At 45.1% G+C, this 25,971-nt stretch overlaps 1 long non-coding RNA gene across 1 annotated transcript in view; it reads right to left on the minus strand.

The window, feature by feature from the left end:
- Positions 1 to 991: 991 nt before the first annotated feature.
- Positions 992 to 25,971, minus strand: part of LOC116282009 (uncharacterized) — a 100,565-nt gene continuing 75,585 nt past the window's right edge. The window contains exon 4 of the long non-coding RNA XR_004191466.2: positions 992 to 1,726. This is a non-coding gene — a long non-coding RNA (uncharacterized lncRNA). The remainder of the gene's footprint in view (positions 1,727 to 25,971) is intronic.

Raw genomic sequence — 25,971 nt, forward strand, 5'->3', positions numbered from 1 at the left:
ATGCAGAGAACACAGAGGGGCCGCATCTCTCTTGTTGGCAGAGGACAGGGGTAGAGACCTCAAACTCCAGGCACCGAGGGAAAGGCCTTGGACCCAGGACGATGGTGCATCCCATAGGATTTCCTGCCCACCTACAGATCCCGCATCCTGACAAGAAGCCTCTGTTAACTGTCCCCTCTGGCTGTGTGCAGCCATCCAAGACTCTCTGACCCCGGCCTCCCTGCCCTGCTTGCTCTCCTACTTCTGTTCCACATGTAACGCTCCTGGGACCCAAACAGGCCTGGAGCACTCCTGCTCACACTCTCCCACGCCCTGTGCCCACATCCTTCAAGGTCTAGCCACATTCACCTTCTGCTTGATGCCTCCGTCAGCAGGCACTGCTCACCGCCTGTGACTTCTCTGATCTCCTGTTTCCTTCTCTGCCTTCAAGCCCACGTCCTGTCTCCCAGCACGACTCCAACCATGTCGTGGGCCTAGTGTCTTCTGGTACAATGCCTTGTACACAGCACAGTGAAACCCAATAGACGTTTGCTGCTTGACTGGCCTTCCGATAATGCAAAGCACCATGGGGCTAGAGAGGCAGTTCCCACCCCCAGCCCCGGGGGACACTTGGCAATGTCTGGACACGTTTTTGCTTGTCACAACTGGGGGAATGTGTTACTGACATCTAGAGGGTGTAGGTCAAGGATGTGCTAAATGTCCTGCAATGCACAAGACAACAGCCTGTCCACAATAAAGAATGATTATGCCTAAAATGTCAATAGCTGATGTTGAGAGACTCTGGGTTAGAGCCATAAGAAAAATAAAAAGAAACAAGATTTGGGGGGTACACTTACAACAGTAACACATTGATAGAAGTGGAATGTTCAATTAGACCATGTTTCTATGAGTACTGCTCATGATTTTAGAAAAACTACAGTGAAACCCTGTGGTCCCAAACCCCACGACAATGATAATTTGGAGAAAAGGTAATCAACGGTTGACAGCAAACTCGCCCCAGCTTTTCCGTTTACTGTTCAATAAGCAATAAGGTGACCCCACATTTTATGGGGTGGAGTTTTGGACCCCATCGAGAGCATTATGGCGGGGTTAGATTGTAGTTCCATGGTGTTGGTAGAAATCGTGAGCAAGACAATGCCATTTTGGACGGTCCAATGATTTTTTTATCCAACCTATGGAGCTTCACTGGGATTTATCCTATTTACCTTCTTTTTAACTTGAACAGCATTTCTCCCTGCACGTCGGTTAAGCGCATAGGCTTTGTAAGGGCAGAGCCAGATTCCACTCTCCGTCTGCCAGTGGTCTGTGTCTGTGCACCCCAGGAGGGCAGGGACCTGGCCTGTGCCACAACCACTGCACACTCAGTGCCTGAAAAGAGGGGCTGCCCAGGAGACATCTGTGGAATGAATGACTGCACTCACCGTGCCTCCGACCTCGTTAGAACTCAGTTTCTTCGTCTGTAAGATGGAGAACACAGCACCGAGGACAGCAGTTGTTGCAAGAATTCGATGAAATGAGACCGTGTAGATCAAGCTGCCAGCACAGAGCTGGACCCAGTTCACTGAACGGCTGTCATCCCTCCATCTTAAAACTAGTGACAGTCTGCTGGCTCTTTCAGAATCCCAAACAGCATCACGATTTCCTCCCCGAATCGTCTGTTCTTCAAAGAAGCATTGTCAAGCCAGAGGAAGCTCCAGAGCACTGAGGCTGGGGTGGGTTTCTTTTTCTGAAACAAATTAAAAATCAAAAGTTCTTCCACGATTTCTAAGCCAAATTTATTCTCCCATGTGGGCTTCCTATTTAAAATTTCAATCTGATTATGCACATCTCAGACTAGCACCAGGAATGGATGAGGGCCAGGGGCTTGTCTTTTTATATTTTCCCAGCATTATCTACCTACAGCAGGTGCTTAATAAATAGTAAATGAACAAAGGAAAGGACCACAACCTCAGGTTTTAGCTACCAGATTCCCCAAGGGTGAAAACTAGTTCACAAACATCAAAGCTTGTCTGTCTGTACCATGGTTCACAACTGGACATAAAGCCATCAAGATGAAAGAGTTTAATTATAGCATCAATGCTTCAGATAAAACCTTGCGGACCCTGTGGCTGCTGAGAGAATTTCTATTAAGGCAGCATCCGTCAGCACACAGACCGGGAAGGCAGCCTTGCACAGCAGAGCAGGTAAAAGGGGCTGGCTCCAGACCATGCGAGGTTCAGTTCCTGGTTCTACAGCTTTCCAATTGTGCAACTTCAAGTCTCCACGTTCTCATCTGTAGGACAACAGTAGACCTGCTGCTATGGGCTGAACTGTGTCCCCTGTCCAGATTCATATGCTGACATCTTAACTCCCAGTACAAAAACTGTAACCTTAGTTAGAGGTAGGCTTTTTACAGAGGTAATCTAGCTTAAATGAGGTCATCTACTCCCATCTGACTGGTGTCCTTACAAAAGGGGTAAATTTGGAGACAGACAGGCACACAGGGAGAATGCTAGGTGAAGACAAAGCCAGAGATCAGGATGATGCTTCTATAGGACAAGGAACAGCAAAGATTGCCAGCAAACCACCAGAAGCTGGGGGAGGCGCGGGCGGATTCTCCCTCACAGCCCTCAGAAGGAGCCATGCTTGCTCCAAATCACATATATAAAAAACAATCACATTGACTTAGAAATAATGCCTTTTCCATTCCTACATTTCAGGAAGTAAGTTTATTCTAACATCAGTCTTCATCACCTAGAGCTTTTTTTGAGTCAGTTTTCAGGAGAACTTCATCTTCATTTTGATCTAAATTATTTGAAATGCAGCACTTCTGAATCTGTATATGATGCTAACCTGAAAATTTTATCCTAAATCACGGCACTATTTTCACATACCATTATAATTGTTAGGTTTTTTTCATTTATTCGTACTTATTATATATTCATGACCTTCACAGTGTAACCACAGTGCTTTGTAAAGTGGTTTCTAAAAGGCGCGTTTATGACAAATTCTAACTCTTGCCATTGTGAAGTCATACCCAAAGGAATAATCCCTAAATCAGTGCTGGGAACCTCTCTAAGCGTTGAAAACTAAGGTTGATTTAGGTCAGTTCAGGCTAATGTGATTTTTCAAAGTAAAACAACTGAAGGAGAATCCCATAACATGAGGGAACTTGAAAGACTTGAATATCAGGCAACTTCTTTTCTGAGGGGCAATTCTGGGGTGGGGGGAGTCCATTACTTTTGTTCAGACAATAAGTAGCTTATGCATGGTTGACTTTATCAATCCCAAAGCTTTTTCCTACGTCCAAGTGATTCTCATCCTTCAAGGCTAAGTTCAAACATCCCTTCCTCTACGAAGCCCCTCCCCCATATAGTTGGAATAATTCTCTCGTCATTTTAGTTTCCACTGCACACCACTGTCCATCTCCCATAGTTTTCTCTAGTCTGGAAATTGAATGCTTGTCTTAATCACTCCCTTGGTAAACAATAGGTTCCTTTTTCATTAATGAATGAGAGAAAATAATTTTATTCTTTCTTCTGTTTATAGCATTATTACATATTTATTGTAAAAACTTCAAATTCCAAAGATTTGTGTCAAGACTAAAGTGTATCTTCTAAAACTCCCCTATTGTTCAATTTTTCATGTATACACTTCCAGAATTTTCAGTTTGCACACAACACACACATGCATATACATGTGCATACACATATATATGAGACATACTTTAAAATAGATAAGGAATCATGCCATAACATGTTGTTCTGTAACTACTCTTATCACTTAATAAATTATGCACTACATAAAGAAATACAAATTTATATTATAATTGTTAATGGCAGCATAGTATTAGAATATCAAAATTTATTTAATCATTCCTGTACTGATGGACCTTTAAGTTGTTTCACATTTTTTTAATAATCACAAGAAATGCTACAATGAAAAGCCTTGAAATTACAGCTTAGAAAAATGATAATTTTCTTAAGATAAATTCTGAAAAGTAGTATGTTAGTTCAAAAGGGTATATTTAATGTCAGTTTTAGCTACTCCCAGCAACCGTGCAAAACAGTGCCTGTTTCCCAGGGTCCTCACCAACATTAGAACTAACATTGTTTTTAATCCTGGCTAAAATGAAAGAATATAAAAAGTAACGTTGCATTGTTTTAATCCCCATTTTTTATTACTAGTGTGTTTGAGCATCTTTTGATTAATTCAATTCTACAATTGTTTATTGTATAATACAATTATTTATATTGTATTATATATATTTGAATCCACTACAATTATTTATTGTATAGTGTAATTATTCATTGTATTGCATTATAATGTATCATTATTAAGTTCTTAATAAGCATTTGGAGAATAATAACAGTTAACACTGCATATATGCAAGGCCTTGTTCCAAGCGCACCTCCACATGGTCCCACCTCCTCTGGGTCATCTGGGTGCATTGATTAGGTACGTGAAGGTTGCCATTTAGTTTGAATAGGAGTCTGTATTAATTTGTTTGAAATATGATTACATTTTGAAAGAATGGTAGTTATTTGTTAAACATTTTACATATTTTTTTTCCATATTATTCCCCCAACAACCTCGCAAGGTCTGCACTATTGCTATTATAATCCTTACTTTGCAGATGAAGGAACTGATGCGTGGGATGCTTAGGTGACTTACACAAAGGCACAGGTCTAAGACATGCAGTCATGATTTGAACTCAGGTTTTCTGATCCCAAAGCCTCCATCCTTAATCACTACACCAAACTGCCAGTGACAGAAGCCCCTGTCAGGGACACTTAACTATCCACCAACAGAAGTAGTATCTGGCTCACAAGCCCCTCAAGATGGCCTCGTCTGTAAGTCAGAAGGGACACTTAAACCTTAAAAGTAAAAACAGTAAGAGCTAGAGATGAACTAAGGCACTGGAAACTCCCATGCTTCCAGCCAGAGCTTCAACCTCTCCATCAGACACAGAAGAACCCCTGAACTGGAGACTTGTTCAGGGCTGGACAGGGTCACAGTGGGAGGTGGATTCCCTGCATACAATGGCAGGAGAGGTTGGGCAGCACCAGTATGTGAACCGGATGGGCCCATTCCATTTAGAAATCTAGACTGAGAAGCTTTGTTAGCCAAGCAAAGACACTTAGAGAGAGCCAAGTCAGGGAGAATTGGAGAGAGTGAAATGAATAAAGGTGACATTTTCTGAGTGCTCACTAGACACCAGGCACTGTGCGTGTGTCTCTGGTAAATCCTCCCAACCATCCTGGGAGGTAGGGATTAACATAGCCAAGCTGCATATGATCCTTGTGCAAGGTCACATAGCAGCAGAGCAAGGGTTCAAAGCCAGGTTTCTGATTCAAGTCCAGGAAGGATCCCCAGGGTTCTATGGATGTGCCTGGGTGGGACAAGGCTCTGGGCTTCTGACCTCACATCAACCAGCACTCCATTTTAATCTGCTTTGTAAAGGAAGGGCAGTTCCAGGTAAGGGTTTATTGGAATGAAAGGGTTCCAATGCTTTAAAAAAAAAGTACCATACCACATCAGGTTCATACCTCCCTTTAACCATCAACCAATCGTACTACATAGGCACATACTAATCATTTACTGTGCACAAGGCTTCCTGGCTGGCAGTGGCATAATGAAAACAAACTGGACATCATGACACTGCCCTGATTCCACACTTACTGCACCAAACAGCAGAAGTGCAGGTGAGTAGGGTAAACACGAGTGCAGAAACAGACAAATGGAACCAATCACGTAAAACAGAGGAAGGTTTTGCTGAAGATGCATGTTAGAGAGGGTCCTGGGATTTGTGATTTAACCAGGAGGACAGAAGACAACAGAGGCAGAACCGCGTAGAGTGAGGTATGTTTGTCCTTATGTCATGAGCACAGTGAGGAACACGTGGGCACAGAGGGGCCGTTTCAGGGACGACGAGCCCCCAGACCAGCAGTCAAAGCTCAAGTAGCCTTTGTTCCTCTGGTCATCCTGGGGAAGATGATGGAAGCGAGAGCAGGGCTGGTACCCCCCAGCCTCGCTGAGTCTGAAACTCCTTCTAGTGAGCCAGGTGCCTTCCCTCCAGAAGATGAGGCCAGAAGAGCCTCAAAATAAATAAATTTTCTGTTTGGTTTTAATATAAAATGTAAAATGTGCATTCCTTTGGACCTGGAAAATTCTCCTTCTGAAGAAGAGATCTGATTACAGAAAGTGTTATCATAACAAATGTCCAATAGCAGTGTGCTTAGTAAATATATTAAGGTACCTTCCTACAATCACACACTAGAAAGCTATTAAAATTAATATTGGGGAAGAATACTTACTAAGATTGAAAGATATCCATGATATTTGTTAAGTAAAAGAAATCAAATTACGAAAAAAAAGTGTTAGAGTATTATTCAATTCTTGCAAAAGGAAAACAGAGTAATATACGGAGAAAAACACCAGGGTATTCATAGAGGTTATATGATTATTGATGAGTGTGGACCGACTGGTGGTTTTGGCCTCTCTATTTTCTGAAGTTTCTACAATAAACATTTATTATTTTTGAAGTAAGGAAAAAAACAAGAAGTCAGTTTTAAATGTTCCTCCCACCCAGAATAAAGACCCAGAACAAGTACACGGCTGGCTGCAATTCCTGGCTCTTATTTCTGTGACCTGGCTTGTTTCTAGACACAGAATTCAAGGTTGGGTATCAGAAGGTACAGACTGAATCCTCGCCCAGGCCCTGTCTGCTGGAGCACATGCCTCTCAACCTCCCCATTCCATCACCACTGTTTCATTTAATGGGGAAAAAAGTATTTGAGTTCAGTTCAGACCCAATGTATATAGGCTATTCTTCAACACTAAGCTGCCACTTCTTATGCACTGTTTCCACGCAGGGCTCTGTGCTAGACACCTTCAAATTACCTCCTTTAACCCTTCAAAAACTGTGAAAGTTAGGAACCATTATTTCTACTTTACCATCAAGAAAACAGAGGCCCAGAGATATAAGTCACCAGCCCAATTCCTAATGACCAGTGAGTGACAAAGCCGGGTTTCGAATTCTGGTCTGTCTGACTCCAAAACCTTCTTTAATCTTTATGTCTATATGATTCTGTCCTTGTAAGGAACCAGCTTATTAATCTTCATAGAGAAAGCATATGTATTGAGAGAGGTCTTCCAAAGATTCTGGGACTGGAATGAAAAACCTCCATCCAGGAAGGTGTCAAATGTGAGGTAATAGGTGGCAACTGTGACAGATAAATTACATCAAAAATGAAGGTAATAAATATGCTATTCAAAACTCATCACATCCTCACTAATTTACATTTTCCTACTAACTGTGCTCTCACATGTGTGGTAGAAACACTCCTGCATATCTCTTTCCAACTTTGCACTCCATGACATCTTGTTGGGAGCTTGAAACTGGCTATGGTGGGAGTATTTACACCACAGAAATTAGCAAAGGCTATGAATCAAGGCTTGATTTATTGTTTTGTTGATTGTTTAGACTTAAGAAGGTGATGAAGAAAATGTTAATAATATAGATTAAACTTAAACTGTGCCATCTTTGGCTGTTACACTATGAGTAGTACAAAAAAGATGAAAAAATATTCTTTCAGTAGCTATTATCTGCTTCACTAAAGAAGCATCTCACACCACTGATAAATGAGTAAGGTTCTGACCTATGTCTTTGTTGTGTCATTCCTGTTGGAACTGCACTCATTCATCAATGATGTGAGCAACTTCTTTGCTGAGTCAGATTGTAATCAGGCATTTATCTGCAGGTCTGATTTTGCAAAATTATGGTTGGACTGCAACCACAGCTGGGCTGCAGATACAAGAGTTCAGCAAAAATCAACAAAAGCACTCTGTAATAATCAGTTGACTCTGTGAGGTTTACAATAAAATGTGTTACATCGTTTAATAATATTTGTAAGTTGTGAGCTATACATCGTCTATGTCAGTAAAATTTATAAGAAATTTTTTTTCTGAAGGAAAAAAATGTTTTCAGTTGTTAAACATTTAAAGCACACCTCTAGATAGAACCATGAACAACCTATATGGCTCCTCCAGCAACAAATTCTCATAACTGTACAGACAAGGTCCTCAGGGATCCCAAGAAATCTCTAGGGGAGTGACATTTCAGATCTGGCCCCTTTTCAAAACACATGTCCCACCTCCCAGCTTCTTAAAGTCACTTATTCTCTGGGCCCATCTTTCAGAGAGCTAACCATAGATCTCTCAACAGAATTAGAAAGTCTCCCCTGGACCATGAGCTGGAAACAAAATAAGCTGGGTTGGACCAGATAGCCTTCCCAAACACCTTGTAAAAACTCGATCAGAGCCTCTTCTTAGTCACAGGTGAAGATTTCATTGCCACACTAATCATGTGACATTGTTAGTTACTGATATACATGTCAATTTCCCCTGCTAGACCATGAGCTCCATGGAAACAGGAGTGTCTCTTATTCATCCCACGCTCAGCTAGAGTTCAGTCAATGTTCTTGAGCTCATGCATGAATGCCTAGAGAGAAGAAGGCTGAAAGACACCTTTACAAATCTGGTGTTGGCCAAATTAGCATCTGTCTCACTGTGCTATTTAGGCATTTCCTGTATTATTCAAGCGCAATATTTTGATTATGATGCTACAACCAAATAGATGCAATAGCAGGTCAATTCAAAAGTCATCCAAATCCTTCAGAATATACTACATATTCTTGTTATTCCTACTATACAAGATACCTGATCATCATAATTAATCAACAATATCCATGGACTTAACAAACAAATAAGCTGCCTTTGCAAATATGACTCCCAAATTTCCAAATATATGGCCTAAAGACACTTTACAAGTATAATGTAGACTTGCCTCTTCAAGTTTTGTATTTGTAGAGGGAACAACCCATGGTTGTGTGACTATGTGTGGTGGGAGCAGGTCCCACACATACAGTTTTATCCAAGGGTATCACATCTACCTTGTGTCAGAGTGTGTAGGAACCCATGCTCAGGACACTTCGAGGACAGGAGACAGAGATGCAGAGAGGTGACAGCTACTCTCCAGAACACAACCAATCCTGAGAGGGATAGCAGGCAACACCCGCACAGGTACCACTGCAAAATCACCTACGGCTTAGACTGCTTCCTAAGTTGTATATGGAATTTTAAGAAAAAGAAGAATGGCAAGCAATACACTTAGGGTAATTAAATCATCGTTTAATTCAATCAGTGACATAACAGGTATCAAAATAGGACCGAATTCTTCTTTGGGATCCATATAGATGTTGATACTGGCCCACCACCCTGATTCCCATGCTTTCATTGGCTTTTAATTTTTCCTTTCAATGACTGGAAATCAAATACACAATTTTATCCTTCTTAATTCTCGCTCACTAGAAGCTGGGAATTTCCTGATATAAGAAGCTAATTAAAAACACATTACTACTGCAAGGGTTGCCTTGCAACTTACCTGACATCTAGGAGTTAATCTCACACATTTAATACCCCACCTTAAATAGGAATAATAGAAGCCAGGAACCAGCTTTCATGACAACTTCCCTAAGACGGTGCTACTTCTTCAGAGCACAACAGCTTTAAAAAAAAAAAAAGGCCATGCAAATGGAGATAAATGGTACGCAGGCCACCGAGGTAATTAAAAATGTATTTTCCATCTCCTAGTAATTGAATTGTGTACAAGCTGCAAGTTAATGAGGTCATCTACCCTCGAGCACTGACAGGAAAGCAGGAATAATTATCTTTCAATTTTTTCTTATGTAGCAATTAATTTTAACCATTCGCCTACACCCCACTTCCACTCCCCTCAATCCAGTCAGTCAAAGTCACGGCTAAACCGAATTGACAAGCAATTGATACGGTGGCGGCACCGAGCTGCCGAGGCGGGCAAGGTAATCAAGGCACTGCAGCTGTTGAGGGCTAAGCGCTTCCAGGTGAATGTCGCCTGAGATTTCGCATTCTGCCACTCGGAGGACACGGGACACACAGTGGTGGCTGACAGAACATCTGGTGCCAGGTGGGCTGGGAAGAGGCACTGCTGACTTGGGAAGGCGACAGAAGGATGGACAAGGATTGATGGATGGACAGGACTTTGAAACAAAATGTCACTTAACAAAAACTGTTATCCAAAACCAGGGAAGAAATGCTCAGTCGCTCGTTAAACTTGTCTTGCGCTTGTGGCATCACTGAACTTCTTGGAGCTTTCTGGCCGGTGGACTTTGGAGTGGGGTCCTAATGGCCAACGCTTCTAGAACTCACAGGCACAAAGAATTTCATATTTAGATCAACAGAAGTTCATTGCTCTTTTTAGTCATCCTCCTCTGAGCCCACTGTTCTAAGACCAGAGCACTGCAGGAGCCTCTTATTCCAATTCTGTGGCTATCTGGTTGACTCAGCCCAAAATGCACCCTGTTTTGCTAGGTATTAACGGTCTGTCCACCTGTGACTGTAGTCAGCCCAATGTTTAGATCAAGTCCTAGCCACTCCACTCCATCCCCACTTTTCTCTGTTGAAATTAGAGCAAAATCTAAATACTTATGAGAAAGAAAGAAAGAAATCAGGTCTTCATTCACTTAGTCTATTCAGACTTACTAAGCACTTAGCTCTTAATACTAAGTAGGGTGGGTTACATCTGTTGTTCTGATACAATTATTATGAGCATCTACTTTCACATTCAAAGTGTCCCATTATGGATGGTAGCTTACATGGCCACCTGGACACAGGGTGCCATGGGACGAAAGTTGGATATAGTGAGAGTATAAGCCTCCTCAAAGTTATATGCTCTCTCCCCTCCTTGAGAGCAGGCTGCATTGACTTATCTCCCCTGACGGTACCCAGCACCATCAGGGAACACAGCAGCCTCTCGCTGAATGCACATCAGTGACTTTGTGAATCCCACGTGAGATGAGAAGTCAGTGCAGGGAAGCTACACCATCAAGCAATGTGGTTTTCTATTAGCCCCTGTGCTGGAGGGGAAAAAAAAAGAAACAGATCTAAGGCTAGTTTCTGCATTCCCAAATCAAGAGAGACTTTTTCAAGAATGTTGAACCAGGCAGAATATATAGCTGGAAATCTTTACATTTTCCCAGATACCTGCAAAAAGGAAATTTCCTTTTGAAAATATGGACTGACAGTTTTGAATTAGAGAGAAAGATTAGCCCAAAGCAAATAAGGTTCTGAAAAGCTATGCATGAGGACAAGAGATATTAACTGAATGTCTTCAAGTCAAGCAGAAGAGCAAGGTTGTGTCACCTCTTTTCTTTGTTCCTGAGACGTCTGTTGCATCTTTGTTCTCATACTGTCTATGCCTTTTCCCAAGGGGACCACACAGGGAAGGGCACCTAGCATCCAGCGTTACTATGATCAAATTCAGGGATGACCCAGGTGGGCTCGGAGCTCCATGGCAGGACAAAAGGAGTCTCCTTCAGAGGCTACTAGGCATGGCAATCCTGCTCCTGTCCATGCCCTGAAACAACGGCAGGAGAGTGATGGGGGAAGCTCTCCCAGGTCACTTTGCAAAGGTGGGTGGCTCTTGTTATAGGTTTGCTGCCTCTGCAATTAAACGCATGCCTGCAAACCCAGAACACAAGGAAGTCATCATGGAAAGATGCACATTGTAACAGAGGTGCTGCAATTTTTCTTATAGGTTTAACTGTCACTGCCCCTGCCTACCCCGAAATAATTCTCTCTCTCTTAAGAGGATAAGGAAGCTAGCACTGATTTAGCACCTACCATGTGCTAGGCAGTTTACCTGTGTTTAATCACTTGATTTTCATAGCTCCCCTATGCCTCAACGTAAAGATGAGAAAACTAAGGCTTGGAGAAATTAAGGGATTTTCCCAAAGACACACAAGCTAGATTTAAGCAAAAGGTTTAAGATGTCAAACCCCTGGCCTTTTCCTTGATGTCCCTCAGCTGGACCAGGTAGGTGAGGTATTCATCTTTTTCTCATTGCAGGTGGCTCTTTTTTACTGCTATGCTATTACCAGATCTAGCTTTCTGGACAAGTGAGATGACATCCCCACTGATGCCTGAGTGTCCATTCTTCGATGATTGTTTTGAGAACTGCCCTCTTCCTCTTCTACAGGTGAATCCCAAATGGGGATGGGGGGAGTGCACCAGCTGTCTCTCATGCCTTAGTGTGACTGAGTTTACCAGGTCACTTCTCTCCTGAATTACGTGGCTATCAGGAAGTAAGTTCTACAAGAAGAGAAGAAATCTAGAACCAGGGAGAAGGACATAGATAATAAATAGGCTGAGGCTGAGTAGTATATTGGTCAGAGTTTTCCAGAGGAACAGAATCAATGGGCGAGACAGAGAGAGAAAGAAGAGAGAAAGAGAGAAAGAGAGAAAGAGAGAAAGAAAGAAGGAAAGAAAGAAAGAAAGAAAGAAAGAAAGAAAGAAAGAAAGAAAGAAAGAAAGAAAGAAAGAAAGAAAGAAAGAAAGAAAGAAAGAAAGAAAGAAAGAAGGAAAGAAAGAAAGAAAGAAAGAAAGAAAGAAAGAAAGAAAGAAAGAAAGAAAGAAAGAAAGGGGAGAAAAGAGAAGAGAGAAAAGAGAAAAGAGAAAAGAAAAGAAAAGAAAAGAAATTTATTTTAAGATATTGGCTTGTGCAATGTAGAAGCCTGGTGAGTCCAAAATCTGGTTGGAGACTCAGGAAGGAGTTGTAGTTCAAATCCAAAGGCAGTTAGGTTGAAGATTCAGGGAAAGCTGATGTGGTTCAAGTCTGAAGGCCATCTGCAGTGGAATCCCTTCTTGCTCAGGGGAGGTCGGTCTTTTGATCTATCCAAACTTTCAACTGATTGGATGAGGCTCACCCACATTATGGAGGGCAATCTGCTTTACTCAGAGTCCACCAATTTAAATGTAAATCTCATCCAAAACATCCTCTCAGAACATTCAGAATAATGTTTGGCCAAATATCTGGACATCATGATCCAGTCATGATAAGACAAAAAATTAACGATCATTAGCAGGGAGAAGCGAAGAAGCTGGTGTCATCTCAGAGCATCTCTTGGGCCAAGACCTGGAGAAAGTAAGACTACTGTGCAGCTTTTATCATTTGCATCACTTTTCTGGTTTCCCCAGAATCACTGTCCCTATGAAACTAAGGAAATGTGTAAATAAAGCATTCAGGATGTTTATTGGAGAAGAAACATGGTTAATTAAGGTGATGGAAAAATGTTTTTAAGATGAGAGATAGTGGACCGTATGTCTACACTGGCAGAAATGATCACTGGAAAGGGAGAGAGGGGTAATTCAGGAGGAACAGGAAATGGCCAAAAGAACCAAGACCGGTAGACTAGGAGCCACCAGTAGAATCACAGAACCTCGGAGCTAGAGGAGACTCTGAGCTCCCCACATGTTCTACCAGCAGAACAGCAAGGTCTGACAGGCAAGACACTCAGCTGGTTAATGGCATAGCCAAAACTAGAACCTAGACCTTACCAATGACTTACTGTTTGTTGAGCACTTACTATATGCCAGGCATTTATTTTACAGAGCAAGAAACTGGGGCTCAGAGAGGTGAGTTGTCCAAAGTCACACAACTAGTAAGGGTTAGATCTGAGATTCAAGCCTCATAATGTCTGATTCAGAAACTCAAAACACTTACTCTCCACACTAGACAGCCTCCCAGGCCGGGATCCCCACGCCCTACAGAGATGACCCGCTGAGTCTCTGGAATACTTCATCTGGAGCAACTCACAGACTTCTTAGGGAGAAGAGGAGTGTCCTAACCTCTTAGAGGGTGGTTCAGGCAGGAGGGGCTTTTGATTCCAACTGTAACACCCAGCCACACAGCCTCTCAAGGTGGGAGACAAGATTAAGATCAGATCCCGGGGAGAGTCTGTCAAGAACACTGCACACACGCACACATGCACGCACACACAACGGAAGTGCTCACGAACAGTCGGCAGGGCTTCACGTGGCTCCACCAGGAGAAGGGCTGCCAGCAGGACCCGCCACCATCACCTGCCAGTGACAAGCTGTTCCACCCCCAGCAGAGCCCTGGAACCAGTATGCGCTCAGACACAAAAAAGCCCAGCTTCATTTTAGCAGCCAAATCGCCATCCAAAGAAAAGACTTCCCAGGACAACAGATTTCTCTGAGGAGAACACAAAAGGGTGGACAGGTGGTTTCCAATTGAAAAGCATCACCCACAACTTCCTCTCCAGACTCCAGGCTGCCCGGTCAGGCCCGCGGAGGAAGAGAAATGCTGGCTCAAAATAGAGAGTTTTTTTGAAATGCAAATGTACGTTTGGAACTGTTTGGGTATTTTGTTTTAACAGATAAAGGAAATTTCTTGGAAAAAGATAAATGATGATGATGACAAGTACTATTTATTAAGCTGAATAATGGCAGCTGCAATGTATTGAGGAATTACTACATGCCGAATTACTACATGCCGGGAACTGTGTTTTACTTGCTCTAATTTGATCATCACAATGCTATGAAGAGTATTCTGTTCGTATTCCCATTTTATAGAGGAGGAAATGGAGGCTCCAAGAGGTAAATTCACTGCCCAAAAGACATTGAGCTAGTAAGTGCAATCACGGGGCTTAAATCCAAGTCTACCTAATTCCAAAGCCTGTGCCCAATACATGTGTGTGGATGTGTGTGAGCAAATGTGTGTCTGAGTGTGTGTGTGTATGTGCGTGTGTCTGAAGATGACCTAACATAAGATGCAAAGTACCCTGAGCAATTAACTGTCCAAGAAGCAAGAAGAACTCCAGGACAGAGTGAAGTTAAACCTACCCTCTTTCCACTAACAGGTCCACACGCTGGCAGGTATGCAAGTGAAGGCCCACAGTTCCTCTGTGCTCGGGGACAAAGGTAGAGGGACCTCTTGCCCCTTTCCAGTTTGCCAGACTTTTCAGCTTTCTGGACATTAGTAAGACATGGGCTCCCTGGTGCCTCCCCAACTCCCTCCGTGACACGCACCCACTGCCTTCTGCATCGCTTCCAATGTCTTCAATCACACTTAGAATAAAATCCAAAGTCCCTCCCTTGGCCAACAAAGCCCTGCATGATCTGGCCGGCTCTCCCCTCAACACTGCTGAGCTCCCCATCAGCCCCACACCCTCCACTGGACTGCTGGTGAGAGAGAAATAAACCCCTCTCCTGTTTAAGCCTGGCATTTGGGAGTCTCCTGTTACAGTGGCCTCGCCAATATCTAACTCACATACTTGGTCTCCGACCTTGCCCTTTAAACGTCCTCCAGCTCCTCGAATCTCTGACCTGCCCTGTCCACCTAACCCCACAGTCTCAGCAGATGACTGGATCTTCTCGTTCAGAAAGAGCACTCTCTCAGCTTTCACTACCTAAGCACTAAAGGTGCCATCTGCACCCAGCCTTCTCCTCCCCTCACTGCTGGGACTCCATGGCAAGGTCCCTCCTCCAGTGCCGGCCAGGATTTTTGTCAGGGCTTTGAGTTCCATCCCCTCCTGTACTCAGGGAACTCTCATTGTCAGTCCTCTTTTATATTTCAACCTCTCCCTCTCAATTGTGTCTACAGCTGTATTTATTGTATCTTTTCCATGTTAATAATACAAAAAAAATACCAAGACTTGTCTTGATCGCACACCACCCCTTACTCTCAAACTCTTGAACAATTCATAGCAACATTTTTAAGAGGGTTGGTTATGGTTTGTCTCTATTTCTTCAGCTGACATTTCCTCTTCAAATGGAAGCCCCCACCACCCCAGAGGAGTTATGACCCAACCCTGCACAAAGAGTCCTAGTGCACGTCTCCAGTGCTCTCATGTCGAGAGATCCAGCCTGCACCCCCCTTAGCCTCGCAGCAATGCCCCGCCTTGTTCTCCTTCCCTCCTTAAAACTGTCCTCCAGCACATCACTCCCTCCTGAGTTTGGTCTCATCTCTCTTATAGCCCCGTCTCATCTAATTCTCATAATGAACCTACACCTACAGGGTAGGACTATTCCTATCCCCGTTCTAGTGATGAAGAAATGGAGACCTGGGGGTGGTAAATAAACTTCCCGAAGTGACAGGGCACAGTTAGTGACGTGCTAACTGCACACCCAGGATCGGAACCCAGACCCCCGACGTCAGAACCTTCATTCTGAACCTCCACGTTAATGTCAGTTATTTTAACATGACACATGTTACAGGACGAACGCCTTCCCTGAATCAGTGTATTGAAGAAGTTCAAGGAAGCATTTACTTCCAAAGCACACAGGCAAATAGAACGAATGGTTCCTACCTTACCAAATTAATGGGCAGGGTTCCTCCCTGCTGATGTTGCAGTCTGGTAGTCACCTGTTTACTTTCTTCTAACTCTGCTTTGTTATATTTTATCACACAGTCATTAAGTTTACCAAGCGTGTGTTTAATTTCAGAATTTGGGGAGGATTTGGGGGCGTCAGGTGGGGAGGAAGGAAGCTCTGCAGAATTGGCTACAACCACCCCCAAAATCTTCAGAAACAAGAAAACTGTTTTGGTGAGCCAAACTTCGAAAGAAGCAGTTTTTCTTGTCTTCTAGAATAACATGAACCCACCCCGTGCCTGGATTTCCCCCAAGGAGGGGGCACCTCGGCAAACCAGCCAAGGAGTGGGTGCCTCTTCCCTCTTGCTGTTAGGCTGAAAACAAAAGAGGCAGAAATTTCCACTGCGGTAGGAGGGACTGAATTGAGTTCTCTTGCAAAATACGGCTAGAGAGGACTCAGACAACACCGGCTGCTGTGGAACGTGCCAGGGAATAACTGGGGCCTTTACCGCCCCTCACCAGACACCACCACCATCATCATCACTGCATTTACTGCTCTTGTGATGCCACACATTTCTACAGCCCCCTCTGGAGTCTGCAGTGAACTTCGCATATTAAGGCAAGGCTGAGTAGCAGAGCAGATATTTCAAAGTAGGACCCTCACCTCTGCACTTGAGTCTCATTTTCATAAAATGCAAGCAATAGACAGATTAGTTCATAGGGTGGTTGTGAAAATATAAGTATATTATATATGTAAGGTAATCAGGATTTTCCACTGCAGCCCATGGAAATGAAGTCTGGTGAATTTAGGAAGAAAAGGGATTTATTGAAAGGATTTTGGAGAGCCCACAGAACTCCAGATGGGCTGGAGAATAGATCTAAAGCCTCTGTTGCCAGAAGTAACTCCCCAAATCACATTCCAGAGTGAATTCCCCAAGGAAACCTCTGCCACAGCCACTATCCCCAGACACACTCTGGACGCTGACACAAGGTCACTGTCATAGCCGGCATCTCAAGCAGCATGTATCTGCCGTAGGTCCATCATGTTGGCCGGAATGGATCCTGCACCATCCTGACCTCAACAAGTCAGTAGCTGCTGATTCTGAGGCAGGTGCACAAAGCCTGCATCCTGCGCCAGCACCTTAGCTGCAAAGGAGGCTGGGAAAACAGGTACCTGGCATTTTCAGCTTCTAAATGTGTCTGTTGGAAGAAAGGAGTTTCCTGCAGTCACGGGAAGTGTGTTCAGTTGCTGAGAGACAAAAAGAATGACTAGCATTCATTAACAAATGAAATACTTAATCCAGTATCTGATGTGTTATCTGTCACCCGTATACTTCATCTTACCCAAGTCTGTGTAGAGCACAGTGTCACAACACCGTGTTGTAAAGACCTTCACAACCACCCGCACGTCCCCCAACACCCCACAAAACCTCCCACCAGTAACACCCACCTGTCCCCACATCCCAGTCTCTTTATTCTTCTCCCCAAGAAGCCAATGCCTACCTGATAACAAATCTGTGCCAAGCGCTGACTGAAAATGTGTTACTTAGTGTCTTGTTCTTTCTGGAATCTTCCTGTTTCCCCCAGGAGATTGCAGGGGGCACAAAAGTTCAGCCCAAAAGGATTTCAAGCAACTGTGAAATTTACCTTGGAGAGGTCCTGGTCAGCAAGGACGTCTTTTGACTCAGGCAACTGCTCTTCAGTAAATATCCTGAGATAAACCAGTATCACCAACTCCCTAACAACCCCTCACCCTTGAGCAGACCTCATTGATGTACGTTTGATCTCACCCAGTCTTCCCCTCAAAGCTCGGATGACCTTCAGGGAAAGTATAATTATCTTCATTTGACAAATGAGATACCCAGAAAGATTTAATGAGTTTCCCAAGGTACTACATTTGGTAAACAGCAGAGCTGAGACGGGACCCAGGTTTCCTGACCCCTATCAGGTGCTTTTTACTTTCTGTGACTCCTGGCTGCCCTTCCCCAGGTTTCGGACAACCCCAGGGGTGTGAGTGAACAGGGGACCAAAGAAACCCGTGAGACAGTCCTGGGAGGCAGGAGAGGCTGGCAGGGGAGAAGAAAGAGCCCCGGGATGATCCCTTTCCTAGAGTGAGTCCTACTGGTTTTGATTTGACTCGGAGTGTTTTCAAACAGGTTCCGATTCCAAAAGATTTACATTCACCAGGAGGACTGAATATAATGGCTTCCCTTTTCTCTCAAAAACTGCAAAACTTAGGGGATGTACAACAACTACAGATGGAATCCAGGAGCTGGGGAGGGGGGCAAATCTGCAAAACCGATGCGAGCCTTTTTAGCCACAGCGATGGGGAAAGTGTGCCTCTCTGAGCTCCATGATTAAAGCAACTGCAAATTAGTTTCCACAAAGGTCTTTCCCCTTAAATTGAAAAGCACCATGTAATGGAATTTCATAGACACTGCTTTGCAAATGACTTCATACCTCACTCTGCTCAGAGCTGAGAGGCAGCCACATGCCGTGAATCGTAAGAGGCTGAGGCTCTCTCATAGGGCTGCTGAATTTTCCTCTGACTGCGACGTCTAGACACTCACGGCCTACTCACCCCATCCCTCACCCCGAGAAGGGAATTAGTGAACTCAGAGCACTGGAGTCACACGATTACATGATTAGCAGTCTTCCCCTTCCCCAGACCAGGCTATTTACCTGCAAACTGTGCTTTCTACCTCAGTCAGGCTCCAAGGGGTTGCTAGCTGCATACGGATGGCCCAGGTACACGCATTTTACATAAAAGGCTCTTTGGAAGGCTGTGGGGTTTCCAGGGTTTAATGAGATTTCCAGTGATGATTAAGTCAGGCTGACAAAGATACACTGAAGGCCATATCATGTTCACCGACCACTTTAGCTTTCTTGAGGGCACCTCTCCAGAACATAGGAATCACATTTCCTAACTGTCAGCAGCTCTACAGTAAATCAAACAGGTTGCATTTCAGTGTCAAGCCTGTTCGACTAATATTTGCAGACAGCCCAAACCTCTAATTCATTCACTCAAGGAAAAAGGTCATTAGCACCTACTATGTGCTAGGCACCATGCCAGCCCTGGGACACAACGGTGAGCAAAGCTATCAGTCACGGCTCTCATGGTGACCATAGTCAAAGGACAGAGACAGGACGCATTCAAATAACTGTTCCAATGAATGGAAAATTGCAACTCTGACTGTGTTACTGTGGGCGACACTGAGAGAGCCCAGGAGAGGGGAATTAGACCTGGTCAGAGCATCCGGAAGACATCCCTGAGAAAGTGACCACTTATCTGAGAACTAGAAAGTCAGGAAGAGATAACCAAGAGAGAAGGGACACCCTCGAGGCAGAGGGCACAGCACAGGCAACGCCTGACCAGGTCAGGGGCTTGGTGAGAACTGGAAAAAAGGCTCATATACATTAAGCTTGGTGACTGAGGGGAGCGTGTCACCAGAGGATCCTGAAAAAGGGGAGACTAAGCAGGGCTTTGTAGAACCTGCAGAAGAGTTTTGTCTTTATTTGAGATGTGAATTGCATGCCCCAGAAAACTGTAATGGGGGTGAGGGCCACGGGAAACGTCTGTCTGGCTTCATCACGGTGGCCACATTAGAGGGGATTTGGGGAGGAGGGGTGTGTGCCAAGAGTTATTTCCCAAAAAGCCATCAAGGAAAGTAGGTGTTCAGAGTCTCACCTGCCCTGGCGGCGACCTGACTCACCCACAATCACACGGGCAATGGCCCGGCCAACCCAGGAATTCAAGACAACAGCCTCCAACCCCAAAACTCTTTCCACTACAGCATTACCTAGTTGCACAACTTTTAAGCAGTGATGAGCTGTGATGAGCACAACTTTTAAGCTGTGATGAGCAGTGAGTTAGTAAACCAGGCAGCACATCCCTTCACCTCGCTGGGAAACTACCCACGGACACAGACAACAATGGTGACAATAATCAGCATGAGGGTACCAACTGCGATGACAGCTCATCAGCACACACCTGGGGATCTCTTCCCAACTATATACCCTCTGCCTGAGAAATGTTCAGGCGTGTGCTCTCTAAAATGATAATAATTTAAAAATTTAACCTTCAGTCACTGCCTCTGTGCTTGTGTACTGGAGATGAGGAAGAGAGCTGGACACCAGGACCAAACTGTCTCTACCCCTTTTAGGAACTAGGGCTCACCTTACGTGGCGATTTATTTACTTAAGAGTTAAAGCACAATGTCCGCACGGCGTGGGCCACCGTAACAGAGCACCATAGGCGGGGCAGCTTAGACAGCAGACATGTATTCCTCACAGTTCTGGAGGCTGAGAGATCCAAGGCCAAGGTGCCGGCAGATTTCCTTCTGGTGAGGGCCCTGTTGCTGGCTTATATTCGGCCGCCTTCCTACGGTGTCCTCACGTGGCTGAGAGAGTGAGTGAACTCTGGTTTTCTTGCTTCCGGTCAGGGCATTAATCCCATGGTAGGAGGTCCGTTCTCATGACTTCGTCTAAAGTTAATTTCACCCCAAAGGCCCCACCTCCTAATACTTAGCCCATTGGGAGTTAGAATTTTGACGTGAATTTTGAGAAGATACAATCATGCAGTCCATAACATGATCATTTTATGAAATTATTTCACATTTGCTTATCATTTCATAAAAAGGTCTACCTAACGTACTGGGGTTAATTTTTAAACTTTTATCAAAACTTTTCCTGTTTATAACAATCCTGTGGTAACCATGTTGCAGAGTCCACCCAGAGCTCTGCCCCTTCCCCTCTGCCCAGTCTGCCAGAGTGGCTCACGTGCCCACCATCCCTTTGTTTCTGTGAAAATTTATCACTATGGTCCCCAGAAGGGGTTCCACATACGCCCACAGCATCCTCTGACCACATTGGCATGGAACAGGTTATTTAATGAGTCAGGAATCAGGGCTCTACACAAGTGGAAGGCAAGACAGATGAGCTTTGATCATGAGGCAATGGAAGGTAGAGAGACAAAAAAAAAGTGGGATAGGTGCACCCTTGTGGTGGCAACCAGCAGGCCTGAAGGCATCAGGTGCCAGTGAGCGGAGGGACCAAATCTCAGGTTCTGTGTGTCCTTGCTTCATCTTTGAACAAGGTCGATGTGGCAGGGAAAGCTACCTGTTCAGCAAGCCCCATTTCTTTTTTCTCCTGGGGACACTTTTAGACTATATTCCAGCCCGTCCTTTCAGTTAGGTGAGGCCACGTGATGTCTGCCCCACGGGGTGTGAGTGGAAGTGCTGTGTGCCACTTCCAGGCCTGGCCTATAAAACCTCCTGCAGAATCTTCTCGGCTCTATTTTCCCATCTCCTTGATGAATGGAGGAGGCTCCACTAGCTCAGAGCAGGGATTCTCAACTGGGGTCAACTTTGTCCCCCTCCCCTGAGGACAACTGGCAATGTGTGGAGGCATTTTTAGTTGTCATACTGGCAGGATGTCCAACTGGCATCTCTTGGGTAGAGGCCAGAGATGCAGCTAAACATCCTACGAAGCACAGGACAGTCCTTCACAATAAAGAATTATCCAGCCCTAAAATGTTGACAGTCTTGCTACTGAGAAACGTGATCTACAAAGACAAAGAGCCACAAGGTGGGTTCTTGAGTGATCGAATGGACAGAACACCACACACACATACACACACACACTGACCTGCATTAGATAGCGGTTTAAACAAGACATAAACTTTGTTGTAAGTCACCTGAGATTTGGAGGTAATTCATTATAGCAGCTAGTGTTACTTACTTTAATAAATACAACTGAGACAAGTCAATATAAAAGGACCAGTGTACCCTAGCAACAGAGCCCCATCATGCGACAGGTACCAGGAAGGTGTCTGGAATAAAGAAGTGAAGGGCAGTGGATGCCTGGTCCTGTCCTGTGAGTCGCGGGGCCTCAAAGTGCCATGGGGTGAGTGAGTCAAGACCGCAGCAGCTCCTTCGAGCTCTTTCACCCCGAATGACCAGAAGCGGTGCCTTTGGGGAGAAACTCTTAGCGACTCAGTGGAGGAACCGAGCAGGAGATCACCCAGAGGGGGAACCCACGCTAACCTCTCTCATTTTCCTCTTCCTCTGGCCCGTCTCTTGTGAGACAGGGACTAGCTGACAACAGTCGGCAAGGTCCGTTTAGTGTATGGTCTGGTCTTGCTGTGACTAATAAGATGATTGGTTGTATATATGCTCTTTATGGCTGTTCATTATTTCACCCTAACATAAAGCAATTTAATTTCAGTGGGATAATTAGGGTATTTCTAATCTAACTGATAGTCTGAATGAAATGAGATTCTCAGAGGGAGATTTGTGTATCAGGAGACTGGTGACCTCTGGCCCCAATTTTCACACAATGTATTAATCTGACAGCCCGACTTCCCAGGCACACTGTATCCGTACATTTCCGAGCCTGTGGGTTATAGAACGCGCCTGCAAATGAGATTACTTTATTTATAATGAGATTTCCCTGGGCTGGAGGAGGTAGATCATAATATTTTAACTGAGGCCCTCAGACTGACGGAGGAATCGTTATGTTAAGGGATCCTGAGACGCAAATATACACAAGAGGCCGCTTGGCTCGTGGAGGGGGAGGGTCTCAGATGTGACTCAGCAGAAGACATAAGGCAGAGCCCTGTGACAGGGACAGCTCAGGGCCACCCCAGCAGGGCAAACCTCTTGCTGGGAGGGCCACAGCAAGACAGTTCTCACCTCCCCTTGGGGAAGCTGCAGAAACAGTCTGCTCAGTAAGCCTGAAGTGGAGGACCAAGGAGACCTGGAAAAGGGAAGCAGCAGAGGCTGAGGGGTCAGGCCCAAATTCTCAGTAAGCAAGCAGTTCAGAGAGCTCCCGCCTGCTCCCCGGCCCCCCAAACACACCCCCAGGGGCAGACCCCCTCACCCCCGTTCTCCATGCTGGCTCCAAACCCTACCACTAGAGTCATGCTTTTATCCCAGTCATCAGAGGCAGGATGCCACCTCTTATGAAAATCTACCACTGAAAACACTTCCATTTTTCATTTGTTCATTGAGCAAGCACTGGTCAGACCCACAAGAGATAAAGGCCCCGCTTCCAGGCTATTTACATCCTATTGGTTTTGTTGCACAAGACTCCTTGGTAAATTCCTTTATATTCCCTTTGGAATTTACTTTGAGAGAAAAAAGTCTGTTTTCCTGGGAGAAATAATATGTTTTTTTTTTATCAAATAATGAGAACTACGTAGTTCATCTTGTTCCCCTTGTTTTCTTGGGTGCCAGGAGGCTCAGAGGTTAACGTCATACTCAGTTGCAGCACTAGGTTGATGTTTTCCATCTTTTTCCTTCTTATATTCTATTTTACTTATTTTTCTATTTCTATTGAAAAAGGTTTATTTAATGCTTCTTATTTCTCAAGGTATTTCAATAGTTCAAGTTCAATTTGGAAAGGAGTATTTTATTAATATATTTATTAAGTATTAAAAAATAAAGGTAGAAGCACTGATGTACAAAAGCCCACTGTTAAAAATCCTTTAGTATTTACCAAGTACCTGTCAATAGCTCACATTGGCCGAGCACCTGACATGAGCCCTTTTCTAAGCACTTCACACCTCCCAAGAGCCTACTATCCCCACTCTAGAGAGGAGGGAATGAAGGACTGAAGGCCTAAGCAGACTGCCTGAGATCACACAGTCAGTAAGGAGCAGAACCAGGATCAGAGCCTGGGCAGTCTGGCACCAACAGCTGCCCTCTTGACCACTGCTTCTCAGCATGTGCAGCTTACTGTGCGGGACAACGGAAAGTGCACAGTACACGTACTGGACGCCTCTGCCAGGCTGCCTCGCATCCTCCAAAGCCCCCTTTTGTGCTCCAGCCATTGATACAGCAACTGGCCGTGCTCGGGCCCAGGTGTGACCCGGCAGCCCCTTGCCGGGACAGCATGGAAAGTCTATCGCTTTCTGCCCCAGGGCGTCTCTGCCCCAACTTCAGGGGAGGCTGCAGGAATCTGCTCGTGATTCTGACACAGGCACACACTTGGAAGAGAGGGGGAGCTAACACCCCATGGGGCAAACCTTGACCAGGTGAGGGAGGGAGCCCGTAGATAAATGCTCCCGCTTCTGCCCTGTGGGTAGAGAATTCCGAGGCCCATCCTACATGGCTCCTCAGGGATCCCAGCGGCGTCCAGCTGCTGTTGCCCACACTGCGGATCAGCTAGTGACGCCGCATTGGCCTTCCCTCCAGTTCACTCCTCCTGGGTCCCCACTCTTCCCCCTTGGGATCCATTTCTAAAACTAACGACCCCTGTGCAAGAGCTTGTCTCAGCTCTGCTTTGCAGGGAAACCAAGGCTATGACACTGAAGCTCCTATCTTGAGTTCAGATTAGGGTGACATGTCATTACAAGGTGGACAGCAGCTCAGTGACAATGCATGAGCAATCCATGATTAAGCAGCCAGAAATGTGACATGAACTGTAAAATTATAAGAGTGTAGAGAAAGTGTAATAAGCAGGGGACTTCACTAAAGTTTTATTGGAGCATAGCTGCATGTTCATTTACGTGTTGTCTGTGGTTACTTTCCCACTACAAAAGAAGAGCCTCATAGTTGCTACAGAGACCCACAGGCCACCAAGCCAAAAATATTTCATATCTGACTGTTTACTGAGAAGTCTGTGGACCTCTGATACAGAAAAGCCAGGACCTGTGGGAATACAGAGAGTGGGGACATATCCTATTCATGATGGGGTGGCTGGGGTGGTCGGGCTGCTGAGCAGGAGCAAGGGCACTCCCAGCAGAGGAACAGTGGAACCAAGGGCACAGGGCTGCGAATCGGCACGCTGCTGGCGAGGAGCCATGGCTAGCTTACTGCTGCGGGAGAGAAAGGAACCACGAGAGTGAAGGGAGACGAGGCTCCAGGCAGAGATTCTTTAAGGTCTCTGCTGCTGGGTTATATCTCTCATTTGAGGATATTTCCTTCAACAGTCATCATAACACCATAACAAAGAGTAACTCCAGAGCCAGGTGCGTACCTCCCACTGCAGGGAGCTTATGTGGAGTTGGTGACAGTTACACTCTTGATGAACAGTGAGAGCCCTTCTCACAAAGCAGCCCTCTTTGCACCTGGGCACCCCTGACATTAAAGACTGCTGCTCTGTCCTGCTCAGGGGGCAGGGCTTGGGATATGCCAGCTTAGGCCTCCTGCTCGTCTCACTGCTCAACCAGACACCGCTGACGCGTCACCGTTACAGTCAGACCTCGCTGGGTGCTCGGATGCGTCTCCCTGCGGGCCTGCTTTTTGGTTTCCTGGTATGAGGATGCAGTAACAGGTGGGAAGAACAACCATGGGAGACTGAGACCTGCCCCATGGCCCCAGGAGGCGGTGCTTCTTCGTGCCACTGGGAAAAGAAAAACCCTGGGTGAGCAGCATGGTCTGAGGATGAGTTATTTTGTTTAGTTCTTTCAGGGACATTCACTGAGGGACAACAAAATACACACCAGGCAGGGCAGTCTATTTGGGATACATAAAAATTACGGAGGTCCTGTCCTGCCCTTGAGGGGCTAACAGTCTAACGGAGGAGATGGGAGGTGCTCCTTCCACGGCAGGGAGAGTGCTGCCAGCTCCCCTCTGATGGGAGCGCAGCCCTGAGAGGTAAAGCAGAGAGGACACTAAAAGCTTAATGAACGTCCTAAGGGAATCTGCCTTAATGGTTATTTTGGAATGAACATAGTTACCGCATCATCTGCTGACGTTCAAGTACAAGGACAAAGTCCTGAGGATGCCCCAGAACAGTTTATTCCCCTCAAGAGATGCAAGATTCCCCTGACGATCCT

Source organism: Vicugna pacos, chromosome 10, assembly GCF_048564905.1.
Source record: "Vicugna pacos chromosome 10, VicPac4, whole genome shotgun sequence".
Classification (NCBI taxonomy): domain Eukaryota; kingdom Metazoa; phylum Chordata; class Mammalia; order Artiodactyla; family Camelidae; genus Vicugna; species Vicugna pacos.